General features: G+C 44.0%; 1 protein-coding gene across 22 annotated transcripts in view; it reads right to left on the bottom strand.

The window, feature by feature from the left end:
• Positions 1-7828, bottom strand: part of MYT1L (myelin transcription factor 1 like) — a 441118-nt gene extending 433290 nt beyond the window's left edge. For 5 of the 22 annotated variants that reach the window (XM_070069473.2, XM_070069477.2, XM_051838142.3 and 2 more), the window contains exon 1: positions 2605-3085. The gene's annotated coding sequence lies outside the window, so the exon portion shown is untranslated. The other 17 variants (XM_070069478.2, XM_070069480.2, XM_070069475.2 and 14 more) reach the window with 9 other exon arrangements.
• Between the last annotated feature and the right edge of the window lie 4868 nt (positions 7829-12696).

Below are 12696 nucleotides of genomic sequence, written 5' to 3'. Positions count from 1 at the left end.
GAAAATCTTAAAAATGAATGCAAAATAGTTGATTCGGGGATGGGGAATAGTCCAGGAGCTGTGAGAAGGCAGTGCAAGGCCCTTGCTTTCCCCTGGAGTTCTTCCCTCCGAGCAGAGGAAGTTGGTGCGGTCAGTCACCAGGAAAACCGGTCCGTCTAGCAGAATGGGGATTATCAAAACAGCCTAGAACTATTTATCAGTGGGCTCCTCAGATGGAAGCCTACCTATTCAGATGTCAAAACACTCACACTGCAGCAGTAAAGTCACTGAATTATATAAGAAAAAGGTGTCCTGATGACAATAAAAAATTAGGATTCCAGTAAGCTTTATTCTGATTTCTCAATTCAGAAGACTGATTTGCAAAAATGATCTTTTTTTTTCCTCAAAAGAACTAGGCATATTCAGGGTTGTACTAATTTTTGTATTTCCTATCTGAGGATTCTACAAATCTATGGACACATCAGACTGATTTTCACAATTTCCAGTAAGTTGCTGGTTAAATTAGTTAAAATCTTCTTCCAGCTAGGAAAAATATATACCAGTCAAAACTAATTATGTCTGGGCCTTAATTGAAACAACACTAATTTTGCTGGTCTCCATACACTGTTCCAGAAAATATTAATTAAACACATTGAATAATGGCTGCTGTAAATTTCTGAAACCAATCATCCCTAACCAGTTCTTTCTCACTTCAGACCCAGGCACAGGCAGACGGATGGAGTGGCCCCTGAGGCCACGAGGGACCGTCCTTTTGCCACTGACCAGGAGCAGGTGAACTTTGCTCTACTCTGGGGAGCAGCGGAGCAGACACTGCACACAGGGAGCCCAGGGCCTGCAGACCTGGCGGGGGTGTCCAAGAGAAGCCTGACGACGAGCAAAACAAAGTCCTCGAGCAGCGTCCGACAGGCAGAGGTTCCCACAGCAGCCACCCTGCTTCCATCTTGGGGACTCACCCAGAGAATCCTGCAACCTGCTCTGGGACCACAGAACTCTTCCACCGTCTCTCACGCCCACCATGCGACACTCAGGCGCAGGGCCACTTCTCATCTGTATGCTAATTATTTTGCCACATGGACAAAAGTAATAATGCTTTCAGACAGGAAGCTAACAGGCCTGAAGTCGAAGATGGAAATTAATAAGTTGACACCACCGAGCGCCAGGGAGGATGGGTGTGCATGCAGCGCTCCGCCTGGCCGGCCCCTGCAGCTTCCATGAGCGGCGGCCAGCGGCCAGGCCTGCCCGGGCTTCGAGCTCCCAGCCCAGGTCCTGGCGAGACCACCGTGCTGCAGCAGCACAGCACAGGGGCGCGGATGGACGCCCTGCCTCAGGCTGCGTCCCTTAAGCAGCACAAAACACATCCGTCTCCCCGGATCCTAGCACGGGAGGGCACTTCACTGCTGATCTAGATATTTTCCAAGCTACAGCTGTGGATTAAACCAGTAATTTCTAACCTTCCTGTTTATTAAGCTTACGACGCAGTCAGACAAGATTGGGATGTATGCCGTGTGCTTCTCACATTGTACCCACAGGCCCCTGAATCTCTAGAGCAGAATGCGTATCATGTGCAGTGCTGTATTTAATGTAATAGATGAGAACTGTGAATACCAGAGTCAGGCAGTTAACCGCTATGGGCTAGGTAATATGTCTAAAAATATCTCCCCTACCGTTGATGTTATGGTAAATTCGTGCTGTGGCCAAAGAAATATCACAAAAGTCAGCTGAACCCACCGCTGCTTACCGTCAGAACACAACACAGAGAGGGGCCAGAGCCTCCCTGCCTGTCTTCAGAGAGAGAGCAGTCACCCAAGAGTTAACTCTGCTCTTAAAACCCCTCTCGGGCTGGGGTTTGCCAACCACGCTGTTTTTCTGTTTCAGCAGAGCCTCCTTGACCCTTGTCTTTTAAAACAAGAGACATGCAACTATTTTTCTAAGAAAGTTAAGGCATTAGCAACCTTATAGTATTGTCTGAAGGAAAAAAATTCATAACAAAAGTTGTATCTGAAAAGGCGAGCCCAAATCAGATTTCAGAAACGCCCAAGGAACACAGGTACGTGGATCCACAGATCCACAGACTCACAGATACATGGCCTTCATTAGCAATGCTCCAGTTCAGAACAAAGTGTGGATTTGATACGCGGCTTCTCGAGTTGAGCAGTGAATGTCTGATTCTGGCTGTTCCTACAGCACTGCACCCTCGGCACCCCTCTCCTACTGCTCCCCGCCGGGAAAGGCCACCTTAAATCACAAAGTCCCTGTTAGCACCTCCCACCCTCCCCTGGAAAGTAGCCTTGAAAACACAGCTTCCCATTCAACACCAAGGCCGGGCAGCCTGCGGGAGTCAGGGCCACAACGGCATTGTGCCGAGGAAGACAGCTGCCTGAGAAGGGGTCCATTGTTGGCTCCCAGCAGCCCAAGCCCCACGATTTCCAGAAGTGTCCTGATGGGTAAGCAAATGAGGGCTGCGCGGGGCCAGGCAGGTGGAGGGGCAACTCCTTGCTGAGGCCCTTGAGGGGACACTGGAGACCTTTCCGCAGAGCGGAGAGCTGCAGCACCCAGGCAAAGCGGCAGCCAGACGCAAGCTTCCGAATAAAAGCAAAGAGGTACCTTTCTGTAGGAGACTCGGTGGCCATGAAGCAAACGGCTGTTCCGCAGTCAACTTGTCATACACACGGCGCTGGGTCTGCCACGCAGGGACGGCCGCACGTGCAGGTCACACTTCCCTCTCCTCTGCCATCCCATTCACCCCACCCTCAGGGCTTCCACTGACCACGGCGAGAGCCCAAGACAGAACAGCCACGAGCGCTCACCCACCGCAGGCTTCCCCAGAACGCAGCGCTGCCTGTGGTTTCCGGGGCGAGACTGACACACAAGTCCTAAGTTACCCAGGTCCCAGCTCTCAGAGGTATTCCTCGGAAGACCGAGCCTCTGCCTGGTGTATGGGGACCAGGCGTGCTGGTTACTACGGAGGCGGCAAGCCAGCCCTGCCAGGAACCACTGCAGTCTGAGAGCAGCAACGGCTTTAAGGGAAGCTGCACCACTCCATCTCCCCACAGCACAATGCCGTTTCCACTTAGACTAGAACACCTTCCTCCCCTCCCAACTTTCCTGATCACCACCACGTGGGGAGGAGGGCTTTTCTAAAAAGACACACATTGTAGGCAAATTTTCCTAAGGGCCCCAAACACCAGTGTTTATCAGTAGTTCTTCACACAATAAATAAGCAATTGTGCATGCCCTCTGGTTTTCTAACACCTGGGCTATGTTTTCTGTGCCATCTCTGATTGCCTCTACAGATACCCCCAGGGCTCATTATGATGTCAAAGCTAAAAACAGTTTCATTGTAAAAGCATGTATAGAAAAATCATTGCGTGTGCTAGAACAATGCAGGTGTGAAAAAGACAGAGAGAAGAGGGGAGGCAAAGAGACTGGCAGGGATGGAGAGAGAGAGAGGGAGGGAGAGAGAGAGAGAGAGACAGGGAGAGAGGGAGGGAGAGAGAGAGACAGAGAGAGGGAGGGAGGGAGGGAGGGAGGAACACAAAGATAGCTAAACTGAGCCATGCTGCACGGAAACACAAGCCTCCTGAGGAAGAAAGGCAGAGTTGTTAGCTTAGAATAATCTGATATCAGAAAACCAGACAACAGATGACTGTAAAAGTAGAGTGTCGGGTATTCTTCTTTGTAACAAGTTATGGCCACTGTGGGCAATAGTTCTCCTGTGTGATGTATGTCAATTTAAATGTCTTTTTTAAACAGCAGCCACACACAATTTTTGGCTATAACTGCCCTCCCCCACCCCAAAGTGCCTATATGGATTTTCTTCTTGTACTTTTTGGTATCTTTTGTCTCTAGCTGAGTTTGGAATAAACACAGATCCATGTATGCACCATGGTACTGCTGCCGCTTGATGAAGTCCAGCTTGGTGAGAATTGCGTGAATGATGCTCATGTTTTGCTCAAGCTTGCCCTCTCTCCCCCTTTCTGAGGTGTACAGTGCAGTTTGTTCAAACAACAACAAAGGTGCTCATGAAAAGGCCTGCTTAAAACACTTGAAAACAAGAAAATGCCTAATGCTATTGCAACCAAATCATGCTGTGGAGTAATCTGATTATAGGAATTCAGCAAAACTGAACGTCTTGCTTTCTGAATCTGCCATTTATGTGCTTCCTGGACAGAGCTCTGGAGAGACTTTGTGTCAAGGCACACTTTCTGGCAGAGTATCAGATGCACTGAGAACCGGTTATTGATTGGGAATGATATGCCCGTCCTGAAGGGGCTGCGAGCCAAACCCAGTGTAGCCAGCATCTAAGAGCACCTCACCAGTCCTTCTTACTCCACTGTGTGAATTTTTACATGGAATATTTAAGAGTAAATAAAACTTTCACTTGCTTGCAGTTAGAAATATACCCACTAAAATGTACAGTAATAAGCAAAGTCTTCAGGATATGTTTTTAAGAATCTTTCTTCATCAATTAAGATGCTTACAGGCAGAGGTGGAGATCTAGTTTATACATGTGGTACCTCAAATATTATATACTCCACAAAATTATTTTGTCCAGAAGTAATTGCCTTTTTGAAGTCATATGTGCAAAATATTTTAAAGGCAGGTGAACAAATCATGTGGTTATTAATCCAGCATTTTATGATTTTAATAAATAGGAAACTTTCAGAATCTTTGCAATGGCAAAATAACATCTTTCCCTTAATATATTGAAAGTTAGCAAAGAAAGACAGAAAACATCAGGCAGTGAAGTAACTGGGTATATTCAATAGTAAGCTATGCTTTATAAACCTTTTTAAGAGAGAATAAATGACTAAAGAAAGAAAGAAAGAAGAAAAATGTAATAGGAACAATGAAAACACTACATTAAAGAAACATCATTCTGTAAAAATATCCACATGTTCCTAAAATGATGTTTACCAGATTTTATAACCCCAAATAAGCCCATGTAGTCATATTCCTTTAGAAATTGTTGTATGCACTCATACATGACACAAATTACTGGGCCTTCAATCTTGAACTTAGCTTCCAGCACAAATTTATGAAACTGGCATAAGTTATGCTGCTAGATGCAAGTTTAACTCAAGAAAAGTTGAAATTTATGTGTCATGCATACTCTCTACCTCCATGAAATAACAGATGATCCTGGCAAATCTATTTAAAAATGAAATTTTATTAATAATTAGACATATTTAGGCAAAATTTGTTGAAAAGCACTAGTGTTTACAGTTTTCCAACCTGAAGTTATAAATACAGAAGTCATTTCAATGAATTTGTATGTTTGATAATTTAGAAAATCAAACAAAATGTGTTTGTAATGGCACCTGGAAGGGCTTCCAAAAAATAAACAAACAAACAAAATCTTCAAGTATAGAGATCTTTGCTGCCACCATCTTCAAAACATCCAATTGTGGCCATCAAAGCTTCTCCCACTTCCACCTCCACGAGCACGATCATTAAGGTGATGAAAGTGAGGCATTTTCACATTGCCAGTAAACTAGTAGGAAGTCAGTCACTGCTGAATGCAATTGCTATCAGCCGCGGACAGCTCCCGGTGCTGAAAGGGAAGGCAGAGAAGCCTTGCTCACAATAGCTCACTCAACCAGCCTTTGAAAAATCACAGCACAACTGAATGAGGTGGCAAGTGCTCAGGCTCAATAGCACTGTCTACAGAACAATGGCAGCCAACTCCAAATCCCACTATAATCACATTAATGAGATTAATCAGTGAATTAGCAGCAGTCAAATGTCAGGGAAGCCAGGAAGAATCCAACCAAGATTGGTAATTAACTTTTTTGGGGGTGTAGGGGGGGGATGGAATCAACTGTACTATCTCTTTGGTTTTTCAGAAGGTGGGAATTTTTATTCACAAATCTTAAGTCCCTATGTACTAGTTGAAAGGTAGCAGCATGATTCTTCCTATGTTGTGGAGATCTAGGTATCACATTACTGATCCTTGAACTATAGCCCTCTGAGTAACACAATGTCTCTTTAAACACTCTTCATACACTATCAGGATTTTGCTTTAAACTTCATTACTGTGAATTAATATTTAAGATGATTTTATTTGTCTAGAATCAGGTTAAAATATAAAAAAATGGCTGATTATAAAAGGAAGGATTATATAACATCTGTTCCTGCTTATAGGAGGTCTATGACAGTGTGGAGAGAGTTTGAAAAAGTGAAATTGAGTAAAGTGTGTTCATACATACATACATATATATATATATCAGCAAAGGCTGTTGTCTTCAATAAAGAAAACTTATTATTAAAGTACAACTCTAAGGAGACTTTTAATTGGATTTTTCATACTCCAGCTGACACAATCATAAACATTCCTTTAGGTCAGCTAAGAAAAACAAAGTTCTTTTTGTCTGGAATATGTCACTTAGTATTTATAAGGTACAATCAATGCTTTGGATTCAAAGTTTCTGAGAGGTGAAAACTTACAGGAGTGTAACAACACTTTCATTTTTTAAATAGTCACTTTTTTATCTGTGTGGAAGACATGCTTTTATTTCTCATTGAAAAAGCTACATGACTTTATGGAATTGGACAATCAAGAAAGACCCTCTATGCCTGTTAATACTGGAAGTGGGGTGCTTTTGTCTATGACATTAATTTTGTTCAGTAAAAACAGAAAGACTTGGACAAGGAACCTCTTATATAAATATTTTTACTCTAAATTTAAAAAATGACATAAAAAGTCAATTTATTGTATAGTTTTAACGGCACTAGAATTTGCCATGGCTAAATTAATACTAAATTCCAAATCTGTGCTTTTTACTTTGTATAGCTAACTCTCATATGAATATTTACAAATATTTTATTGTCTTGTTCTGATCTATCTTAAAGCTAAAGTATGCAGTTTGAACTTCTAAGTGTCACTAAAGACAATTTATGTTTAAACAAAATTCTATTTCATTATTATAACCACAGTTTAGGTTATTAGTTATAGTTGCAGTTGAAAATCTTTCTTTGCTGTTTTTCAATTTAAACAATGTAAATCAACTTTCTTCTTATCATTAGGCAACTCTGGCAAGACATCAAGAATATTCAATATTTTCACAGCCTTTGTATAAAATGACCTTCCTATTTGTGCTGTACAGTCACCCGGTAAAGTCTCTGAGAAGTTTTGTCTCAGCATCCTCATATCATCTAAGTACTAGACATGCAGCAAGTTTTGTGTTTTTTCTTGATAAACAACAGCACGGTTAAGGCATGCAACCTAACACCCGTTTTGCTTCAAAGACAGACTTCTGTGGCTCACAAACCTCTAGCCCAGGAACCTTTCAGCTACCAGCCATGCTATAAAAATAACTTTAAAAGGAGCAAACAATAGGATTGCAGCACAACCCCTTGAACCTACAGTAAAACAGAACCTGATGACCAAGTGCAAGAATTAACCTAATGAACAACACATACCTCACAACATGAATGACCACAACCGCTCACAAGCGAAAGGCAAGCTCCCTGTTGGTAACTGTGCTGGCTCTCAGCACACAGAAAGAAAAGCAAGCCCTGCTCCACGCCAGTGAGAGGGTGAGGAGGAGGATGCACTCCACCGAGACGCAGGGAAGGCTGCTTTTTGTCTTCAGTGAATATTGATATCATTACCCAGAGTCCAGGGAATAAAAAAAAATTAAAATGCACCCACCAATAACGAGGGAAAAACCTGGGCTTCAGAAGACTGCAGGGACAAGCTCTCTCACTCTGTTTAGTGTGCAGTAGCTTAGGGAGAAAACATGTCGCCCGGGCAGGAATGACAAATGCGGCACGATAGGCTCGCGGGCCAGAGGGATCTGTTTCACTTCCACAGACAGCCCCTAATGCACGCGCTCCCACTCATCCTCTCCCAGGCTTTTTTTTCCACATTTTTTTCACGAGCTCCAAATCCCCGGCATATGACCTTCTGTTAAATAGATAAAAAAAAAATTGCTTATCAGTCATGCAAATGAGGCTGAATTCATTTTCCACAACAGATGGCCTCATAGATAATGATGATGGAAGAGAGAAAATTGAATGTCTCTCACAAGGTGGCCATGGCAACCGAGAGCAGAATAATATCAATAATAAGCTCACTGCATAATAAGGTTGTCAGTCCTACAAATCAAAGTCTCCTGCTAAATCAGGTACACCACCCCAGCTAGTTACCAGGTAAATAAAATAAATGTGTTTGTGTGTGTATCCACATGCACACACACATGTACATATGTGTGCATGCGTGATTTTCCAGGGACATTGAAGGCAACTAGAATTCCAAGCTGCTCAGTGGAACCGTGTGCGTGTGCGTGTGTGTGCCAGCATGGGGGGTGCTGGCTAATGAAATTACAGTGTGGATTTGTTCTTTCTCTTTCATTGTCTTGCCTGCAGTCGGCTTGTTTTCGGGAGGGTCCCTCTATCTAACGAGCCACCTTGCAATCTGGATCTGGGTGTGTAGGAGCCCTTTCTCTCGGCACCCGCTTGCCCTCTCTCTGCCTCTCTGCCGAGGGGAGCTGCAGCCAGGCAATAGCAGAGTGCCTGGGGCGGCCACCTTGGCTCCCAGGGGGACATCCTGCAAAATGAATCAGCAGCCGTCCTGAGCAGGCTGATTACAATGAAAATGGCAAGGCCCGTGTCTGGGCGGAACTGGAGCTCAGCTTTGCTGCCTGTCTGGCAAGCATGCTCAATATAGCTCTTGCTAATAATGGCTTGCTGCCTTTTGTTTTTTAAAAAGGTATCACCCCTTTTCCTCTGAATGGACGTGTGTGGTGCATGTGTGTGCACGTGTGTGTGGTGCATGTGTGTACTTGCGTGTGCATGTGTGTGTGTGCGTGCGCTCTGTGGGGGGCTGGGGCTGGGGCTGGGGATTGTTCTATTCTGATTTTCTGCTGCTCTCATGCAGATTGCCTGCCTGACAACAATGTTATTTTAAAGCTGGACTGACTTCATCTTTCTTCTGGGGAAAGCCTGAAGATGGAGGGCAAGCTACCTGAATGTCCAAGACAATAGTGGACACTCCGAGGCGATCGCCTAGGCAGCTGACCTCAAGAGGACTCCCAGGATGACTCTGCAGCACATGGGTGCGCTGGCTGAGGACGGCCCAGGAGAAGCCTATTTCTGTGGTGAGCACTCCGGGCAACTCTTCCTGCATCCCAGATATTATGCAATGCAGACAATCAGAATAGGAAAACGAGAGCTCCTATCTGATGCAATAATCTTGAAAATTTGTTAAAAATAAGCCATCAGTTCTTTTTTACAAAAATCTCATCCATTCCATTAAGATTACCTTCAAATAAGCCACATGTTTCCAATTTCTGACAGATTTCTCAGATTTCTTTCAAAGCATTCTGGAAATCAGACCACTATCACCTCTCATAAAAAATTCACTTAAAAATTAAAACCCAGACTTTTTCTGAACTCATTATACTTTCCTTTCCTTATATATTTTACTGTGTTATAAATAAACTTTAAATTTTGCTGCCTGGATTCTCGATTTTTGGTTACAGGGGCGTAATTTCCACGTACAGCTCTCTCTGTAGACACTTATTTTTGTCCTGGTAATTCCTGTTTCTGAGCTGTGATTTTTTGCTCCTGCACTCTGGCCTGTTGCTGCAGTGCGAGCCAGAAATCAACAGAGCTGCCCTGATGGAGACTCCACTCAGCACGAGGCAGAGCAGCTGCAGCCCCCCCCTCCCCCGCTCACACACACACACACGCACACACACACACACACACACGAATGACGTCTGTGCAGCCTCTTCAGCTGATTGGGCGTCACATCGGATGTTCTGTGAAGCAAAGAATAGGAGTCACTTACAGTCCGTGGAGAAGCAGCAAGCGTCCGAATTCTCCTGGGTCTGAGACGCGGAGCTGAGTCTGCCAGCCACCGGCCACAGTGGTGAGGACGGCTCCTCGGGCCCTGTGGCCACCGTGGAGCAAAATTCAACCGCAAATGATGACAGAACGGAAAAAGTGGCAGAGTAGGGAAGGCTTCCCATTTTACAAAGGACAAAGGATTCCTCTAAAAAATGTGAGCACAACCAAATTTCCATGAAGGCTTGAGCATTTAGGTCATACAGGCAGCTTTGGAGCACGATTTGAGAGTTTAAATATACATTATTGTTTTAAAATACTCCCAAATCCATGTTCAGAGAGAAAGCACACATGGAAAGAATATCCCCTCCACACACAGAATCATCCCATGAGTTGATCTCAGCTGGCTTAGCCTTGATTTCAGATGTCATAGTTAAAATTTACCACCAAATGTCTTATCACATATTAACAAAGAAATAAACCTCTAAATAATATCAAGCCATAATATTGTGAAGCACAGCTTTAGGTAAGCAAGATGTTTCTGACACATAGGTGTGTGCCTATGGAAATGCAATGTGTATTAGGTACCAGGCACTGCAGAGTAGCTTGCTTGGGTGGATATGCGCGCGCACACACACACACACACACACACACATAGTGCTGTTGCAACAGCTTTGGCACTGAAGCTGCAGGTGTGTCCCAGAGAAGCGGCAGGCCACTGCGTTGGTAAGCACAGCATCTCACGTTTTAGCCTTAAGCCAAGGGATCCCTGGACTCGGCAGCAGAGAGAACGCCTCTCCCTGCAGCACACTGTCACTGCATTCCCTTCAGCCGCATCTTCCTGACAGCAACCGTCCCGTCTCATTCTGCTCCCGCGAAGCATTCGCATTCCCTGTACCCAGCCCTGCACAGCACTTAGCGATGGAGACGCCAGCCCTCAAACCGCTTCAGAGTAGGGGGAAATGAATGAATCATGAAGCCACAGGGCAGGCAGAGCAGTATACAGAGCCTGTATTTTGCAGTTACATTGTAGCACACTTGATACTTAATGATTCCTTAAAACAGGAAATCAAATACTCTGTAGAAAGGAACTAGCAAACCCTTCAGGATGTACAAGGACTGCTAGAATATTCAAAAGACCATTTAGATTTAAAAAAAAAATCTCCCTATTGTTTGCAATTAAATCGTACACTGAAATGTTCTGCCTGGGAAGATCTCATGTAAATTATTGCCCATGTGCCTTGTGCTGCCCTTAGACACACCTCCACAGGTAGAGCCTCTCTGTCCTGAGGAATTCATAGCTTCTCTCTTCTAACGCTATTTAGTTATTTCTTTCTAAGAGAAAATAAACTGCATTGTGCAGCCCCTTCAAATGAGTATGTTCTCCAACCTAATCAAAGAACATAAACCCCAGATACTTTTACATCTTGAATTATACAACAGATTCTGCCCTAGGCCGTGCGTTCTGGTGGCTCCAAATCACAATCTGCTCATCGCCCATGGCATAGGAAGGGCTGGCTCTTCTGCTGTGGGTTCTCTGCATGTCTGAGTGGGCTCTGGCCTCGATGTGATGTGTGTGGACAGGGGCTTCTTCACTGCTTCACATGCCAAGTTTCACACCAAGGACACCAAGGCGAGGAGACAGGAGCTGAAGCTCCATGTAAAATGCAACAATGACTTGTTCTAGGAAGCTCATAATGTATCTGTTCTACATTTCTTCAAAACTGTTTCTGCATCAATAATGGAAGGCCATGATTTCTGAAAGGAATCTTAAACTCACTCAGGACAGTAGCAAATAGTGTAGACTCTCTGCAGTTGGGTGGAAAATGGTTAAAATCTGGAATCTAGACATTATTATGTTGGAGTGTACCCTATGTAAACTCATGTACTAATCTATCCCCCTACACTCCATGGTTACCATAAAAACTTTCAATGTTAGACATATGTGAAGAAGGGATAGTTTAGATAGATAGATAGATAGATAGATAGATAGATATAGTATGTGTGTGTGTCTGCTTGTGTGTGTGCGTGAAACACTTAAGGATGGGAAACCCATTTTCACTGCAGGGAACTACCCTCAACTCATCAAAACATCTGTAGGTGCTTCACAGCAATTGGTTAAGAAAAGGGGTAGGTGACTAACTTGCAAAACGAGTAGATTAATGAGTGAGGAGGAAACTTGAGGGACACACCCCAAGGCAGAGTTGATGTGTCAGACACAGAAAGACCTTGGCTGTGTGACCTCAGTGGCTGGCTGGGTCAGGAAGTGGAGATCAAGACCCTCCCGGAGCACACGCATTGCTTCTGGGTCTGTTGGGGACAGACTCTTCCATGTCATGTTAACCAATATTGGGGGATCCAGAGCAGGGGAGGATTAAGCAACACGTTCAGATACCCTCACTTAGTTTTATAGAACTGGTCAAGTTTTGGCAAAATACATAGATATAAATTACTCTGAATACAATTCTGAGATCTAAGTTAGCATAGAGAATTTAAGGTGTAAGCGATTATAAATGGCAAACAAAAGTACTACAGAAGTGTTTTCACACTCTAAGGTCTATAATTTTAAGAACATTGCCAAAATTTAATAAAAATACGTACTTTCCAATTCACCCTTGGCAGTCCAATAAATTCAGATACCGCATCTTCCAACAAGTCTTTCTAAACTATCTCCACACCTCTGATCATCAGCCTCCTCACTATTTTGCATTTGTGGTCTTCATATCACATTTTCTCTCTTTATGCCATTGGTTTAACATCTCTAAAAGAATTCAAGTCACTTGAAGAAAAGGATGCGTGCTTCTCATCCAGGATTCATAGGGTTAAGGCTCGTACCCACCAGGGCTTCCTAAGGATGATCTGGGGAACCTTCCATCAGCAAATGGTGTTGTCACGAAAGTCAAG

Source organism: Oryctolagus cuniculus, chromosome 2 (genome assembly GCF_051225735.1).
Source record: "Oryctolagus cuniculus isolate XC-2025 breed Fujian yellow rabbit chromosome 2, ASM5122573v1, whole genome shotgun sequence".
In the NCBI taxonomy this organism is placed as follows: domain Eukaryota; kingdom Metazoa; phylum Chordata; class Mammalia; order Lagomorpha; family Leporidae; genus Oryctolagus; species Oryctolagus cuniculus.
The sequence above is the reverse complement of the archived record's forward strand: the minus strand, read 5'-3'. Positions and strand labels throughout refer to the sequence as shown.